We start from the raw sequence: 18,240 nt of genomic DNA, 5'->3' as shown, positions 1-18,240 counted from the left end.
AGAGATTAAAAAAACGATTTAACAAAAAGCAAACGTTAAGGATTTCAATACGATCTAGCAGATTAGTGAAGTTTTCAGTAACTCTTGTGCTTAAAGAGTATCATACCATTAAATGTCTAACCAAACAAAATTATATATACACTAAAGTCCCAATATTTTCAACGATTTGACAAAAAAAGTCTTAAACTTTATTTTTGACAGTAAAGTCTTAATTGACGATTTGACATTAAAGTCCTAAACTTTATTTTTTTGACAAAAAAGTCCTAATTACCGGCTAACTGGGAAAAAATGGTAAAAGTGCCAAAAACTGCCGGTAATTTGGACTTTACTGTCAAAAAAATAAAGTTTAGGATTTTCTTGTCAAATCGATGAAAATATTAGGACTTTACTGTATATATCCCATTTTATTAAGTTGATATGTTTATCCCTTAATATCAATCATTAAATAGACTAAGCCATATCTCAAACCCTAACCGGTCTTTACCCTTCTCCCTCATCTCCCCTCCCATTTCATTTTCCCTCTGCATTGTATCTTCCCTTTGCGACATATGGGTATGATTCTTCAAGAAATTGGTTCAAATCCTCCGACCCCAACTATCATCGATCTATATCAGGAGTTAGGGTTGACAAGGAAAGAGGCTAAATGGAGATAGGGAGCATTGAAGATCGGAGTAACGGCAGTGATGATTTTGTTTCCGATAAACCGAGCATCTAGGGTTTGAAGGCGACAACAACAAGATGAAGATCCGGCGATGGTCGGTGCAACAAAACCCAGAAGTTTTAATCTGGGAATTGAGCCCCCACAAATTTGCAAATGTCGATGTTAAGGCACAACCACTATTTCTTCTTTCTTCTATCAATTGTTGTTGATGCTTCAAACAATGAAACTTTTGTTTTGCTTTCATGACTTCACTCGTCCTCATCCACTTCACTACACACTTTATTTTCAAATTGGAACCCATCCGATCAAAACACTTGCAACACCTGTTCTCCACAAAAATATGTTACCCAGATCGATATCGCTTAAACCTCTCATCGCTTAAATCTCTCTACACTCTCATTATTTCCGATGCCGTTCCAGATGGTCGTGGTTGGAAATTAGGGGTCGACGGTAGCGGGTAGAGGAAAGAGGTGATTTTAGGGTCTGATCTCCGATTGTCGGCGGTCTACGTCAGGCTCTAGCACTCTTGAGATTTCTGAAAATTTCTTGGATTTGTAGAGGATTTGATGAATATATCAATTTCTGGTGTTGATTCATTTGTTTTATTAATCGATTTGCATCACATGTGTCTATATCTTCAACTTTTTACATTTGTTGGTGTATCTTCGATTTTTGCATCATGAATTTTTGGTTTTGATATAAGTTTGATTATAGATGTTTTTCAAATTTACTATTGAAATGTTAGGTGGTTTTGTTTTTCATTTTGGGTGATTTTTGTGGTCATGGATCTGTAGTCGAAGATGGGGACCAGAGGTGGTGCCAGGAACTTGATCTATGACCGGAAATGGTATAGGCTCTAGAAGAAGATTAAGATGGGGTAACTCTTCAAATTAAATAAAAAGTTAATACTAAACATGTAATTTTAAGAAAATCATAGGGACCATCAGTGTGTGTGTATATATATATATATATATATATATATATATATATATATATATATATATATATATCATACGTCATACGTACTTATAAAGCTAACATTTTTTCTTGAATCTCATGCATTTGAAACCCCCATTTTTTTCCTTCCACCACATTCATTTGAAACTCCCATGACTTTTTAATTTTTTTATAATAATAATTACAATTTGGTAATTATGTTAAATAAATATAAAATCTAAAGTGTAATCATATATAAACTAAATTTCAATATTAAAATAATATCTTTACTTCTACTTATAAAATTATGTTTTTTAACTTTTAACATATTATACTTAATTTATTAGTTATGATATAATGTTGGATGTAAACCATTATCATTTTAAAGGTATAATTTTTGAACAATTTGTATAAAATACTTAAATTATTAATTAAAATATAACATTATAGGATCAACTTAAATATAAATTTTATTTAACTTAAACAACCCAAAGATTATTTTATAAATAGTTAAAAGTGATAAATTCTAGTGTCTTTCTAATAATGATTGTAAGTTGATTAATAAGGTTAAATAAATATCAAACCTAAAGTATACTCATAAATAGACTAAATTTCAATTTTAAAATAATATCTTTACTTCTATTTATAAAGTTATGTCTTTAACTTTTAACATATTATACTTAATTTATTAGATTTAAAATGTTGTTGCATTTAAACCATTATCAGTTTAAAGTTACAACTTTTGAACAGTTTGGACAAAATACTTAAATTGTTATTATAAATATAACATTACAATGTTAATGTGACATCCTCAAAATCTCGGCCAGAAAAAACCGATTTTCATTTATGCTTTTTTAAAATAATTTCAGAGTAAATCCTTTTGATTTGAAAGAGTTGCGGAATTTGTTCCTAAAAATAAAACATGATAAAACAATGTTTACCAAAACATTTCATAAAAGAAATGTATTTTCATTATATAATCAAAACTCGGGGTGTCATGTTCCGATACAGACCAATAAGCATAAACGATAACATTACAAGTCATTCAACAAATATATACATATACAGACTTGTAAACAAAACAACTTGATGGTTCATCCATCTTACGCCGTTGCGCCACTTCCTATAATTCAAATAAAACTGAGTGGGTCAGGCTTGGGAGCCTGGTGAGTATATAGGGTTTTCAACCAACAATAAATAATCATATTTAATTTTCACCAACCAAAAATAACCCAATTATCCATTCCCGTTTTTCTCACTTTATGTCCCTAAGACAACTAACATAAAGGACCTAGTCTAAGAATATTTCATCGGGGCGACAACACATGCTTCGGGGGTACCTCAGCAATATAAGTCAAATAAGGCAACCATGAGGGGGATGGAATACACCGAATGAACACCCAAGTTCATTAACACCTACGGGTTATGAGCCTGCTAGCGTTCCACTGGACAGTCTAGAAAAGTCCGTGGTCGTCATCTAAATTCCGCTAGATGACTGGATCCAAAACAACATAGAGGCCTCTCATCTGTTTATTACACACCAGCTATCTACCCATGTTCTACCAAACATATTAGTAGATAAAATATATATTTTTATACATAGTTTCAAAACCTGTATAGCATGCTCAATCAATACATTTTTCACATAACAAATGAGGCACACACACATAACACGTATTTCATGGAGAAATAATCAGATCTGTAAGATAGAAGAAAGTGAATATACATTCACACACATAACAACAAAATATACACATAACACGTATTTCGTATAAAATACTTCATAATTATGTGTTAGAAGAAAGTAACTACACACTCACACATATAAACAACAATATACTTAATACACTCAAAGCATACTTGTATTATTATCGTGTTTATGAAAGGTAGTATACACTCACTTGATCAGAGAGATGATCGAACATCACTACAACTTGCAAAAGTAGTAATCCTCAGCAGAACTGGAAGATCTCTACAAAAAATCGAACTTCTCGCGGGCAGAGCTTCGGCTCGGAAACCGCACTTCTTGGGATCTTCGGGATCTCGGAACTTGCTCCGGGACTCGGGAATATTACCGGGGCTTCGGGGTACTTCTGACACGCAAATCGATGCAAAATGGGAGAGAGATGAGAGAAAAATAGCAAAAGAGTCGGCTGCCCTCGCATCCTATTTATAGGAGGCTGAGGCCTCAGAGTACGCGGGGCGTAATGCAGTACGCGAGGCGTACTGCCTCCAAAACGTCACTGCATGCGTCATCCGAAGTCCTCGAGTGCGAGTGTCGACATACCTTGGGTACGCGGGGCGTACTTCGCATGAGTCCGGTGACTCGTCCTCGGATAATACCGAAATTAATAATTAAATTTAATTATTAATTATTTAATAAACTTCGAAAATTCATATATTCTTCATACGAACTCCATTTTCGACGTTCTTTATATCCACGCGAAGGTGAGACTACACTCTACAACTTTCGTTTAGACTCCGTTGGATAATTTTGACTTTATTTTTATTATTTATTTTTAATAGGCCGGGACAGAAAATTTCGTTATAAATTCATAACTTCTTCGTTTGACGTCCATTATCGCCTAACTTTTTATCGCTTCAATACTAACAACGAGATCTTCGATTCTCGTTTAGATCACTAAAGCTAAATATCGCTCTAAAGTAAATTTCACTTTTTACGTCATTCAGCGTTGCCGGTTCTGTCGTGAAACTTCGACAGGTCATAACTTCTTCGTTATAACTCGGATTTCGGCATTCTTTATATCTTCGGAAACCTTGTTTCAACTACTACAACATTATCTAAATATATCAAGTTTATTTTACACTTAAATTTTGACGCTTATTTTTATTCTTAATTAATCAAACCACTTAATTAAGCAATTAAGCACAAAACACATAATACTCAAATAATACACTCTTATTATTTCAAAACGGGTTACAAAGGTTAACCTAGACTATTTCATTGCAAAAAATGGCAAGCCCGGAAACACAGGCGTTACAATTCTCTCCACCTTAGAATGATTCCGTCCCCGGAATCACACATCAACAAACAAATGCGGATAGCGACCCATCATGTCACTTTTCGTCTCCCAGGTGAGATTCGGCCCATTCGTGTGTTTCCATCGGACAAGCACTAACTCGACCATCTTGCATCGCAACTTCTTAGTTTTTCGGTCAACAATTGTCTCTGGTTCTTCAATCAACCTTTTGTTCTCATCGATTCTCAACTCCGAAAGTGGAATCATGTCGGGAACTTCCCCCGTGAACTTCCTCAAATAACACACATGAAAATTGTTATGAATTTCATTCAGTTCTTCTTTTAGTTCGAGCTTGTAAGCTTGGTTCCCAATCCTTTGAAGAACTTTAAACGGTCCAATAAACCTTGGACTTAATTTTCCCCTTTTCCAAATCTTATAAGTCCCTTCCACGGCGAGACTTTAAGCAAAACCGAATCCCCAACTTCAAAATTCATCGGTCTTCGCTTTTTGTCAGCATAGATCTTTTGACGATCCTGAGCCGCTAACATTCTTTCCCTAATTATTTTCAACTTTTCAGCAGTTTGATGAACCAACTCCGGTCCCATAAACTGCTTTTCCCCAGCCTCAAGCCAACAAGACGGCGTACGACACTTTTATCCATACAAAGTTTGCTAAGGTGCCATCTTAATGCTCGAGTGAAAACTATTATTATAGGAAAATTCTACCAATGGTAAATGTTCATCCCAATTACCTAGGAATTCCAAGGTACATGCTCTCAACATATCTTCAAGTGTTTGTATCGTTCTTTCACTCTGACCATCAGTCTGCAGATGGTAAGATGTACTTAAACATAACTTGCTACCCATTTCCTCTTGTAGACTTTTCCAAAACCTTGAGGTGAAACGGCTATCACGATCCGATACAATCATTAATGGAACACCGTGAAGCCTCACAATTTCTTTCACGTAAGAATTTTCAAGCTTTTCCATAGACCATTTCTCCTTGGCTGCTATGAAATGTGCACTCGTAGTGAATCGATCAACAACCACCCAAATCATGTCATGACCATTCTTTGTTCTGGGCAGTTTAGTGACAAAATCCATAGCAATGTCTTCCCACTTACCCATAGGCACAGACAATGGTTCTAAACTCCCGTACGGTTTCTGATGTTGTGTCTTGACTCTTGCACAAGTCACACACTCAGCCACATATTTTGCAATGTCGAGCTTCATCGTCGGCCACCAGTAGTAGGGTTTCAGGTCGCTATACATTTTAGTGTTACCGGGATGAATCGAGTACATGGTTTTGTGAGCTTCTTCCATCAGAAGATCTTTGATTCCTCCTGTCTTGTGTATCCAAATCCGATCTTGGAACACTTTCAGTCCATGACTGTTTACACCGAACACCAACGTTTTGCCCAAACGTTCCTCCTTTCGGTCATTCTTTTCAGAAGCTTCCTCTTGAGCTTTCTTTATACTTTCCACAATGGTCGAGACAAATTCAATTCTTAACGCTCTTGGCCTTTTTCTCTCAACATTGACTTTCCGACTTAGAGCATCAGCAACAACATTAGCTTTACCGGGATGGTAAAGTATCTCACAGTCGTAATGCTTGAGTAACTCTAGCCAGCGTTGTTGCCTCATATTTAACTCTTTCTTATTGAAGAGATATTGGAGACTCTTATGATCAGTGAAAAGTTTACACTTCGTGCCATAGAGGTAATGCCTCCATATCTTCAGAGCGAAAACTACCGCTGCCAACTCCAAATCATGAGTCGGGTAATTCTTTTCATTCTCCTTCAACTGTCGAGACACATATGCTATCACCTTTTCTCTTTGGGTTAAAACACAACCCAATCCAACACCAGACGCATCACTATAAATGACGAAGTCTTCAACTCCATCGGGTAGAGAAAGTATCGATGCCTCGCATAGCTTCTTCTTTAGCTTTTCGAATGCTTCTTTATGCTTCTCACTCCAAGCATAAGTAGCTCCTTTGTGGGTCAAAGCTGTCAACAGAGTAGCAATCGAAGAAAAACCTTGGATAAACCTTCGGTAATATCCGACTAATCCTAAAAAGCTTCAGATCTCTGTGGGACTTTTCGGTTGTTCCCACTTCGTTACAGCTTCAATCTTTGTTGGATCAACCATTATCCCTTCTTGGTTGACCACGTGACCCAATAATTGGATTTCACGAATCCAAAAATCACATTTGGAGAACTTAGCATACAACTTCTCCTTCTTCAAGACTTCTAACACTTCTCGCAAGTGACTGCCGTGCTCCTCCTGGATTTTCGAGTAAATCAGAATGTCATCTATGAACACTATCACAAATTTATCAAGGAACAGATTACAAACTCTGTTCATTAAATCCGTGAATGCTGTCGGAGCATTGGTTAGTCCAAATGACATAACCAAGAACTCGTAGTGTCCATATCTAGTTCTGAATGCAGTCTTCTCGATATCTTGCTCTCTTACTTTTAGCTGATGATATCCTGACCTTAGATCGATCTTCGAGAAATAGATCGAACCTTGCAATTGATCAAACATGTCATCAATCCTTGGCAACGGATATCTATTCTTTATTGTTGCCTTGTTCAGCTCTCTGTAATCAATGCACATTCTCATACTCCCATCTTTCTTCTTCACGAATAGCACCGGAGCTCCCCAGGGTGATGAACTAGGTCTAATGAAACATTTTTCCAATAACTCCTGAAGTTGCATCATCAACTCCTTCATCTCCGTTGGTGCTAATCGATAAGGTGCTTTTGCAATTGGCGTTGTTCCTGGTAACAAGTCAATACGGAATTCCACTTGTCGATCAGGCGGTAATCCAGGAAGATCTTCGGGAAATACTTTCGGATAATCACACACCACTGGAATACTCTGCATCACCTTCTTTTCCTTCTTAGCATCAATCACGAATGCTAAATATGATGTACATCCCTTGGTCAAACACTTTCTGGCTTTCATTAGGGAAATGATTCCTAAATTCACTCGACATTTGTCCCCATACAACATAAACGAATCTTTCCCAGGTGGGTTCACTTTCACTATCTTATTCTTGCACAATATCTCGGCATCATTGGCACTAAGTCAATCCATTCCCAACACAATGTCGAAACCATTAAGTTCGATAGGTAATAATTCTTCGTGAAACTTGTTCCCATTAAGGTCGATTAAGATGTTTTTCATACGATGGATAACATGTACAAACTTGCCACTAGCAACTTCGAATAATAAAGCATTATCTAGTCTATCAACAGGTAAAGCTAGTTTTCTACCAAATTCATGCGATATAAAGGAGTAGTTGGCTCCAGAATCAAATAAAATTTGGGCAGGCAATGTGTTTACGAGAAGGTACCTGAAGCGACATTAGCTTCATCTTTAGCAGCTTCCAGTGTCATCTGGAATGCTCTCGCCTTCGGCTTTGGTGGAATGTTGGGCTTAGCTACCTCCTTCTTCTCCGGATAGTCTTTCAAAATATGTCCCTCTTCATTACAACCAAAACACATCCTTTTGTTGTTCGGATACTCATTGGCAAAATGCCCAACCTTTCCACACTTGTAGCAGGTTACATCCTCGCTACATTTCCCAAAGTGCTTTTTCTTACACTTATCACACCACTTCGCTTCGACTCCTTTTCCTCCACCAAACTTTTTCGAATCAGATTTCGAAAATTTTCTTTTCTTACCGGAACCAGATGTGTTGGATTAGTGTCTAAGTCCATAACTGTTTTGGTATGTACTTGACCCGATTATGAGCATGGTCCTTTTGGGTTGCCTTCACCATAGCAATATGTAGGATGATTTAAGAAGAGAAAGGTTTAAATATGATTTATTAATATATTATGAGAATAATATATTAAAGGAGAAATCATATTGTTTAATTAATATTGGTCAAGAATTAATTAAGAATTAATTCTGTGGCTAAAAGAGATTAATTAAACTTAGGGGACTGAAGTTGTAATTATAAGATAATTATAATTGGGCTATGGATCACCTAATAATATATAGGTTGAACGAATTCTATGGGAAGCCCATTAGAAATCGTCCAAGGGGTATGTTTAAGGAGTCCATGGGCTGCTTAGGGCCTAAGCAGTCAGATTAGGGTTTCCCAGTTGTAAACCCTAATAGCCTACATGTATAAAAGGGACCCTTAAGCCCCAAAAACGTGGACAACACTTCCATTAGGGTTTCAGCCGTTTTTGGTGTCTCTTTTTCTTCTACTCTTCATCCAAGTTGCATATGGTGTTTGTGACTCCATTAGAGGTACTACATTTGTGGTGCTTGCTTTCAAGAGCTAAGTAAATTCAAGGAACTAGTTGTTATTGCTATATAACAACAAAAGGTATGTATTCTAGCTTTATATATGAATTTTGAAAATTATAGTAGCATGCCAGGTTTCTTTTGGTGTTCATAAAGCTGTATAACTAATAGTGAAAACATAGATCCAATACTAGGGTTGCATGCACACATAGGATTGTTTGTATAAATCCCATCAGTGGTATCAGATCCATTGGTTTTTGTTTTCAATTAGCTTTTATTCAAATTTGTGAACTTGACATATTAGGGTTTATGGCTAATAAACCCTAAAGGCTAGGTAATTTTCGCAATTAGGGTTGCAAAACCCTAGATGGCGATTTTTGCTAGGGTTTCCCAAATCCTTTACTTAGCCTCCAAGATTTTGAAATCTAGGGTTATCCAACCCTTGGATTTCGAAATTACCTCCTTCCCCAAGGTTAGATCCTAAATTTTAGGGATTTGGATAATCCCATATCTTGTAATTATCTTTTAATTGTTAAATATGGTAATTAAAGATCTTGAATTATCCCATCCCTTATTTTCGAGATTTAGAGAGGGATTCAAGGGATTAGGATATCTTAGATGTATAATTGGTAATTATCCTCATGATCTAGATAATCCCTTGTGATTTAATAATTTAAATTAATTGTTTAATTTATGGTAATTATTAAATCAAGAGTTTTAATATTTAAAATTTTAATTTGAATGTCTTAAATTCGAAAATTTTAAGTGAGATTAAAATCTAATTATTTTGAAGAGTTTCAAAACTTGCCCTCAAGTTTTGGAATTTAAATTGTTGATTAAAAGTTAATTTTGAAAGTCTAAATTCCAAAACCCTGATTTTGAAAAGTTCAAATTAAACTCTTATGGTTTTATTAAATTAATTAAGTGTATAATTAAAAGAGATTTAATAAATCCATAATGATTTTGGTTAATTAAAAGTATAATTAAACCACCTAGTATTTTAAAAGTGTAAAATACACCCTTATACTATATATAACATTAAATGTTTAATATTATATATGTATAACTAAAAAAAATTCAGTCTTACCGTTAGTAGGCCTCATTCACGAAGCTAGTCTATAAGGGTGTTTAAGGAAATTGCCTATAAAATGGCGATTTAATGGGTATCCACTCTTACCCACCGCACTCTTGACTAGTGGAGGGTCGTTAGCCGAACGGGTAAGATAGGACAGAAACCTTCCATTATAAGTATAATGAAGTACAAAGTAACTAAATGCTTTTTCAAATTCCCAAATCATAGTTACTTTAGGCAAAATGTGAAATTGTATGCTAACCCATGGAATTACACTTCGTACCATTGTCAAACGTTAGTGGAGCGTGTGTGGTTAACCGGCACACTAATTTGGGGATGACATTGGTGGTGAAGGGTGGTTCGACGCTTATCATAGATCAATGGAGCGTGTGTGGCTAACCGGCACATTGATTAGGTGATAGTAGCATTGGGCGCACCACGTGATTCGTATGGTTATTCACACCTTGTTTGTGATCCTCGGCATCCCAGTCACAAATAGTAGGGCATAATCGAGATTAAACATGCCATTGAAAAGTTCAATGAATCTCAAAAGATCTAGGAGTTTCAATTCATTTAAAACTTAAACTTCCTTTTCGTTTTTCATGGTGGAAATTGGTAAATCGTCATTTACCTACCTTCAGATATTCTGCAACTAGATTACAGCATCCCTCTTCTAGGTTGTAGAGTATTGTGTTGGATCCTAGCTTGATGTTTCATTTGGGTGTTACATCAAGAATTCTAATCAACATAACTTGAATTTTCTCCCGTTTTGTAGATGTCTGAATCTTACAATGGTCTTCCCAAATCCTTTGGAACAAGCTTTCCAAATGAAGATGACATTCCGAGATACGATCAAGGAAATGAGAGTCACACTTCACTTCCTCCACCTCCTCCAATTATTCTCCCTGACCCACAAGTTCAAAGGCTTGAAAAGTTCAAGCTCACTCAATCCCTTTTGGCGAGTAAACACGAAGATGGGAAACCTGTGTGTGCACACGTCTTAGAGATGAAGTCACACATTGATAGGTTAAGCATGTTGGGTGTCGAGATTTCAAGCGAGTTGGCTGTTGACTGGGTTCTTCAGTCACTTCCTGAATCATATAGTGAGTTCGTTAGAGAGTACTATATGATGGATCACGACGTGACCCTAATTGATCTCACCTATTTGCTTACAGCTGCTGAATCAGCAATGATTTGGCGTGCTGGTCAAGCAAATTTGTCTAGTGAATCAAACTCCCAAACTTCAATGGATACTGGCAACATTGGAAGTCCAGAAAGAACTAAGTCTGTGATTGTCCGATGTGGTGTGCCAAAGGAGTCTATTTGCTTTTATTTCCAAGAGAAGGGGCATTGGAGACGAAGCTGCCCTAATTACCTGAGAGATCTAAGAGATGGGAGAGTCAAGACGTATGGCTCTGCTTCAGGTAAAATCCATTAACTAACTCTTTTAAGTTCCTATTCTAGATTCTTAATACATGATGTGATAAGATTACATTTTGATGTTTTGTAGGATCGAGGAAAAGAGAGGAAGCTTGAGAAAAGAAGTGAGCTGAATCTAATCATGAAGAAATGGATTTCGATCGCATTACTTGAAGAATGGATTCTTGAGCTACTACTTGGAGTTAGAATAGATTGTTAAGAAATATGTAATAACATAGTTTTCAATTGAATTACATTGTAAGGACAAATTTTTCCGCAATAAAATAAATTTTGATTTTATCTTATTTATTTATCCTTGCGATGGCATGTATGAAAAATTAATGTTTGAATGTTTCTATTATTAGAAATAATGGATTTGATTCTTAATTGTATTATTTGTGGAAGTGTCAAGAGTTTACCAAGTAAGGAGAGTTTCTCATCGCCCAAGTTTCAATTGGACAGAAACTAGGAATCATGCAATGTGTATTGTATGATGAATGAAAAACCTTCACATTTGGGAAACTTAGACTAATTTTTTGGCACAATGTCAATTGAAGGACAAGGAGATCAAGTACACAAGGTTGTGTGTTGATCAAGTCCACCACAAGAGTAACAAAGATATTCGTCATGATTTACTAAAGCTTAGTAAATATGATTACACTTATAAGATTAAGTATAATTCTGAGTTGATTGAAAAAGTTTCAATGAATAATAGAACGAATAAAGAAGAATCAAGTAGGCAGAAAGATAAAAGTTTCTCTATTCTAAGAAGAAGGGAGAGTACCTTTTATTGTGTTTTATGATAAGTCTTAAAGATTAAGAACCATGCCTCAATAGATCCTCTAAGTGAGTCTTAGTGCAATTGCATGTCTAAGAAGAGGTATCAAGTATTGTAGAAATGGTTAAGTCAATAAGTCAATCATACTTCATTCCAATATCAAGTCTTAGAGTCAAGATTGCGACATTGAGTGAAAAGTCTTAAGTAGGTTTATAACACTCATCAAATGTGGAATTTGGAAAAGTTTTCTTATTCTTGCACATTTGAAATTGGTAAGTTGTGTTGTCTTGGATAAGACAAAGACCAACTAGGACCAATTATGTGAAGTGTTTTGTCTTGATAAGAACTACACTAACTCTTGAATATTTGGTTTGTCAAGAAATGTTTCTTGATAAGAGAATCTTATATGTCAAAGAGTCAGTGGGAGTCTTAATGGTCTTGAAAGGTTTCAAGAACAAATCAAGAATAAACCCTATCATCACTAGCACACGACTTGAGGTTTACAACCTATCGTGTTGACATTATTTTGTTTTCTGTGCCATTACAATTGAATTAATTGTGTATGTGAGTTCTATGAGTTCTCATTTTGCATACTAGAACCTTAGTCGATGAAAAGTACATTGATATGTAAGGACATGTTACTAATCTACTTGGAAGACATGGTGGGCACTCGTGTTGCCATAGGGCAAGAAATCAAGATTAAGAAAGTTCAGTCCATATGAGTTTGGATTTGTCGCAAACCTTGGTTTTGGCAAATTCACATGGATAGGAACTCATACACCATAAAATCTAAGTGTCATAAGATTCCCTCCTTCATGAAAAATGACTGTGAGGAAATGCTTTCACTAAGAGAGATTTTAAGAAGATAGCAATTGTGAAAATTGTATTCTCAAATTCGATTATGGTTACGGCATCCCTTTCCATAGTTCGAATTGTGAGATTTGGCAATTAGTTTCAACATTTGGAACTTAGTAACATAAGTTATGAATTGTTTAAACACACATATGAGCTATCTAAGGCAAAGGTGTATAAGGTTAAGAAGCTTAGATAAAGGCTTATCGAAGCATCTGGTATTAGAAATATGAATTTCAGAAATTCAATAGGCATTGTTTTCTGGAAGTTCATTTGTTTTCTGAATACATGTCAAAGCTAGTGGGAGCATAAATGTTATGCTTATATGATAATCATCATGATAGTGGGAGCATAAGTGTTATGCTTGTATGATTGTTATGGCGAATATTGCAAGTTAGCAATATTAATTATAGAAAAACAAAGATTCCATTTGCAAAGTTGCACGGGTTGAAAAGTTGTTTTGCTATAATTAAGGGAGAGAATATTATACTCCGTTTCAATATCTAAAGCTTAGATTAAGAAATTTTAATATTTTCAGTCAAAGGATACATTGTGTGTTCTTAAAATTCGATTATGATTACGGCATCCCTCTTCATAGTTCGAATTGTGAGAACATGACACATAAAATATTATGGCAAAAGATTGGTAAAGTATCATATCTTTATGTAAGACATTATGCATCGTGTCCCATACGCTTCGGGTATAGGATTGATTGTAAATGCTATAGTATTTTACCATTCTAAAATTTTCCAAATGTCTAGTGCATTAAGAGGGAAAAAGGAATAGAATTGGTTTTGACTGAAAGAATTTAACAACTATCAAAGGACGATCCAAAGTTCGCTGAGGATTGATCGCTTGTAAGTAGTTGGAAGTATGGTATTGGATGGACCATATCGACATTATTATGAATAGATAAGATTCTATTAAGAATGAGTTGTCATATGGCAAATGTGGAAATGTTTCCATATTGGGAGTTGGATATTGAGAGTCTATGCCTAGATTAGAAACTTTTATGCAAGAAGGATGTTCAAAGGAATGTACTTTGAATGTGAGACTTCACATCTATGGAATTGCCTTGTAACAATTTCTAAGAAAGTACTTTGTAATTTCATTAGCTACGTCTTGGTGACTTTTGTGCTATGATTTTGCAAAGGGATCGTTGCATAAAATGTTAGAATCTAGCATATTCTAGTAGTGGCAAGAACCTTGTGTTCTTACACTAATAATTAGGATTAAGGAATTGTGAAATGAGCATCATTGGAAAAGTTTTCAGGTGATCTATTTCACAAAGCATGGACCATAGGAAACAAAATGTGCATGTTTAGAGCATGGGACAATTGTTGGTATAATTCAAGTAATGAGTTGATTATCCGAAACATTAAATGATAAATAATGAGTAATCAATATGGTGGATAAATAGAAGGGTTTTATTTACTCTCACAAGTTTGGGGCCATATAGGATTAAGTATTGTTGTTATGTTTCACTTTGCATGTTTTGACTTCCAGAATAACTAGGTTATTCAAACATCCACAATCGTTTATACGTTGGGAGTAGGTATGAAGAAAGACTGTCATGAATGTGTCTGTAGATTGTCTGAAGTGTTTAGACATGGCACAAGTTTGCTGCAGAGTTCATGAGTGCTTTGATAAGATTAGAGTATTGGATTAAACCCACGCTCACTTGGATCACTTCATGGTTTTATCACGAGTGATTAGTGAGACGATAATATTGTATATTCTTGAAACCGAGACATGTGAGTTGTTATTTGTTGGTCGGTTGCACATTGATAATAAGTAAACGCACCAGTAACTTGGTGTTATAAAACTTATTATTGTGTGTGATTCGATCAGTAAATGCAAGCGAACATTTGAGTCAAAGTTTATCCATTCCTTTTACCCAAAGTGGGATAAAAGCGATATATGTGGGCCTCTCGATGATTTAGTGATGACACCTAAGCGCTTGGCCAAGCCGGGACTAAGTTGATGTGTTCAATTGTAGTCTGTTATCATTCGTCATTAATCGGAAGTCGGGAAATAGTATAGAAAGAATGATTGAAATTCATGTCTTTTGTCTATACGATATCTTGAGAATGGAGGAATATATAATCCCTTATCTAGAGGACACACTATCTAATAAGATCAGAGTTGACAGCGGCTTTTGAAAGCTACGATTGCTGATCAGGTTCTGAAGTCATACGGAAAATAGTTATTAGACTTATCCAAGTGGGAGACTGTTGGATTAGTGTCTAAGTCCATAACTGTTTTGGTATGTACTTGACCCGATTATGAGCATGGTCCTTTTGGGTTGCCTTCACCATAGCAATATGTAGGATGATTTAAGAAGAGAAAGGTTTAAATATGATTTATTAATATATTATGAGAATAATATATTAAAGGAGAAATCATATTGTTTAATTAATATTGGTCAAGAATTAATTTTGTGGCTAAAAGAGATTAATTAAACTTAGGGGACTGAAGTTGTAATTATAAGATAATTATAATTGGGCTATGGATCACCTAATAATATATAGGTTGAACGAATTCTATGGGAAGCCCATTAGAAATCGTCCAAGGGGTATGTTTAAGGAGTCCATGGGCTGCTTAGGGCCTAAGCAGTCAGATTAGGGTTTCCCAGTTGTAAACCCTAATAGCCTACATGTATAAAAGGGACCCTTAAGCCCCAAAAACGTGGACAACACTTCCATTAGGGTTTCCAGCCGTTTTTGGTGTCTCTTTTTCTTCTACTCTTCATCCAAGTTGCATATGGTGTTTGTGACTCCATTAGAGGTACTACATTTGTGGTGCTTGCTTTCAAGAGCTAAGGAAATTCAAGGAACTAGTTGTTATTGCTATATAACAACAAAAGGTATGTATTCTAGCTTTATATATGAATTTTGAAAATTATAGTAGCATGCCAGGTTTCTTTTGGTGTTCATAAAGTTGTATAACTAATAGTGAAAACATAGATCCAATACTAGGGTTGCATGCACACATAGGATTGTTTGTATAAATCCCATCAAGATGTTCCCTCAAACTTTATCTTCTCACCAACTTCAACCTTGTCGGTGGTTCTCCCCTTAATCATGTTCTCAACAGACTTGGCAGCCTAGATAGTTGCCTCTAGAGTATGTGCCTGACGTACTGGCACCTCGTACTCCCATGGGAGTCCCTTCGCATACCGGTCCACATTTGTCAGCTCGTCTGGAACGATACACAAGGCAAACTCCATCTTATCGGTGAAGTTATTGGTGTATTCATCAACTGACATGCTGCTTTTCGTCAATCTCAGAAACTTGTTCTCTAGTTCCAATAGATTTTGAGCCGAGCAGAACTTGCGCTTGAACTGCACCAAGAACTCTGCCCATGCCAATTGCAGTGGCTCATTTGGGCTTAAAGTCTTCCCTAGAGTGTTCCACCAACGAACGGCTCCACCTCAAAACTGACGTATTGCGAACGTGGTCTGCAACTTGCCTCTGCAGCCACAAGTCATAAAGGCTAACTCCATTTCGGAGATCGAATCCATTACTCCGACCGGGTCCTCCTTTCCATTGAAGGTCGATGGTTTGCAAGTTAGAAGTTCTTGTACTTGCATCCCATTCCATCATTCCTTCCATCATGGTTGTTTTTCCTAACTATCGGTGGGTTGGCTTGACCAACAGACCCACTGAAGTTTCCACCTTCCGAGTGCCCTTCATTTAATTCGGGCTCTTCCACACGAATTGACAGTTCTTCACGATTCTGTTGAAGCAACTGTCTAGTTTCATCCATCTGACGATCCAACATTATTTGAATCATCATTTGCACACCAGCCATGGTTATTGGCTCAGGTGCTGCTGCTACGACAGGTCTTTGTTCAATCACTGGTGGTTGATTCATGTTTTCATCATCATTTCCAACTCCACTTCTTGTTCTCACCATTTTTGATCTACACACCGAATAAGGTGAAATTAGATCCTCATTCACGATAGATATTCAAATCATCCTTATCACTACGAAACATTTACATGCTAGTTCTAATATCGTAGACGTACGCTTAGAATACTACACACATCAAGTTTCTAGATCCGGTCGGCAACAGACCATAGATCCGAACAAATAATATCATATATGGCAACATATAACATTTAGCACATAAAACATTTTAGGCAACTTTCCTAAAATAAACTAGTGCTCGTGTCTAAAATATAACAGACACACATCTCAAAATTCCACTTAGCATTCTAAGTTTAAGTCTAGAAATCCTACAAATTCCTAGTTCGCTTAAACTAATGCTCTGATACCAACTGTGACATCCCCAAAATCTCGGCCAGAAAATACCAATTTTCATTTATGCTTTTAAAATAATTTCAGAGTAAATCCTTTTGATTTGAAAGAGTTGCGGAATTTGTTCCCAAAAATAAAACATGAAAAAACAATGTTTACCAAAACATTTCATAAAAGAAATGTATTTTCATTATATAATCAAAACTCGGGGTGTCATGTTCTGATACAGACCAATAAGCATAAACGATAACATTACAAGTCATTCAACAAATATATACATATACATACTTGTAAACAAAACAACTTGATGGTTCATCCATCTTACGCCGTTGCGCCACTTCCTGTAATTCAAATAAAACTGAGTGGGTCAGGCTTGGGAGCCTGGTGAGCATATAGGGTTTTCAACCCACAATAAATAATCATATTTAATTTTCACCAACCAAAAATAACCCAATTACCCATTCCCGTTATTCTCACTTTATGTCCCTAAGACAAGTAACATAAGGGACCTAGTCTAAGAATATTTCATCGGGGCGACAACACATGCTTCGGGGGTACCTCAGCAATATAAGTCAAATAAGGCAACCATGAGGGGGATGGAATACAACGAATGAACACCCAAGTTCATTAACACCTACAGGTTATGAGCCTGCTAACGTTCCACTGGACTGTCTAGAAAAGTCCGTGGTCGTCATCTAAATTCCGCTAGATGACTGGATCCAAAACAACATAGAGGCCTCTCATCTGTTTATTACACACCAGCTATCTACCCATGTTCTACCAAACATATTAGTAGATAAAATATATATTTTTATACATAGTTTCAAAACCTGTATAGCATGCTCAATCAATACATTTTTCACATAACAAATGAGGCACACACACATAACACGTATTTCATGGAGAAATAATCAAATCTGTAAGATAGAAGAAAGTGAATATACATTCACACACATAACAACAAAATATACACATAACACGTATTTCGTATAAAATACTTCATAATTATGT

Source organism: Lactuca saligna, chromosome 8, assembly GCF_052625555.1.
Source record: "Lactuca saligna cultivar CGN05327 chromosome 8, ASM5262555v1, whole genome shotgun sequence".
NCBI lineage: Eukaryota > Viridiplantae > Streptophyta > Magnoliopsida > Asterales > Asteraceae > Lactuca > Lactuca saligna.
This window is presented reverse-complemented; position numbering follows the sequence as displayed.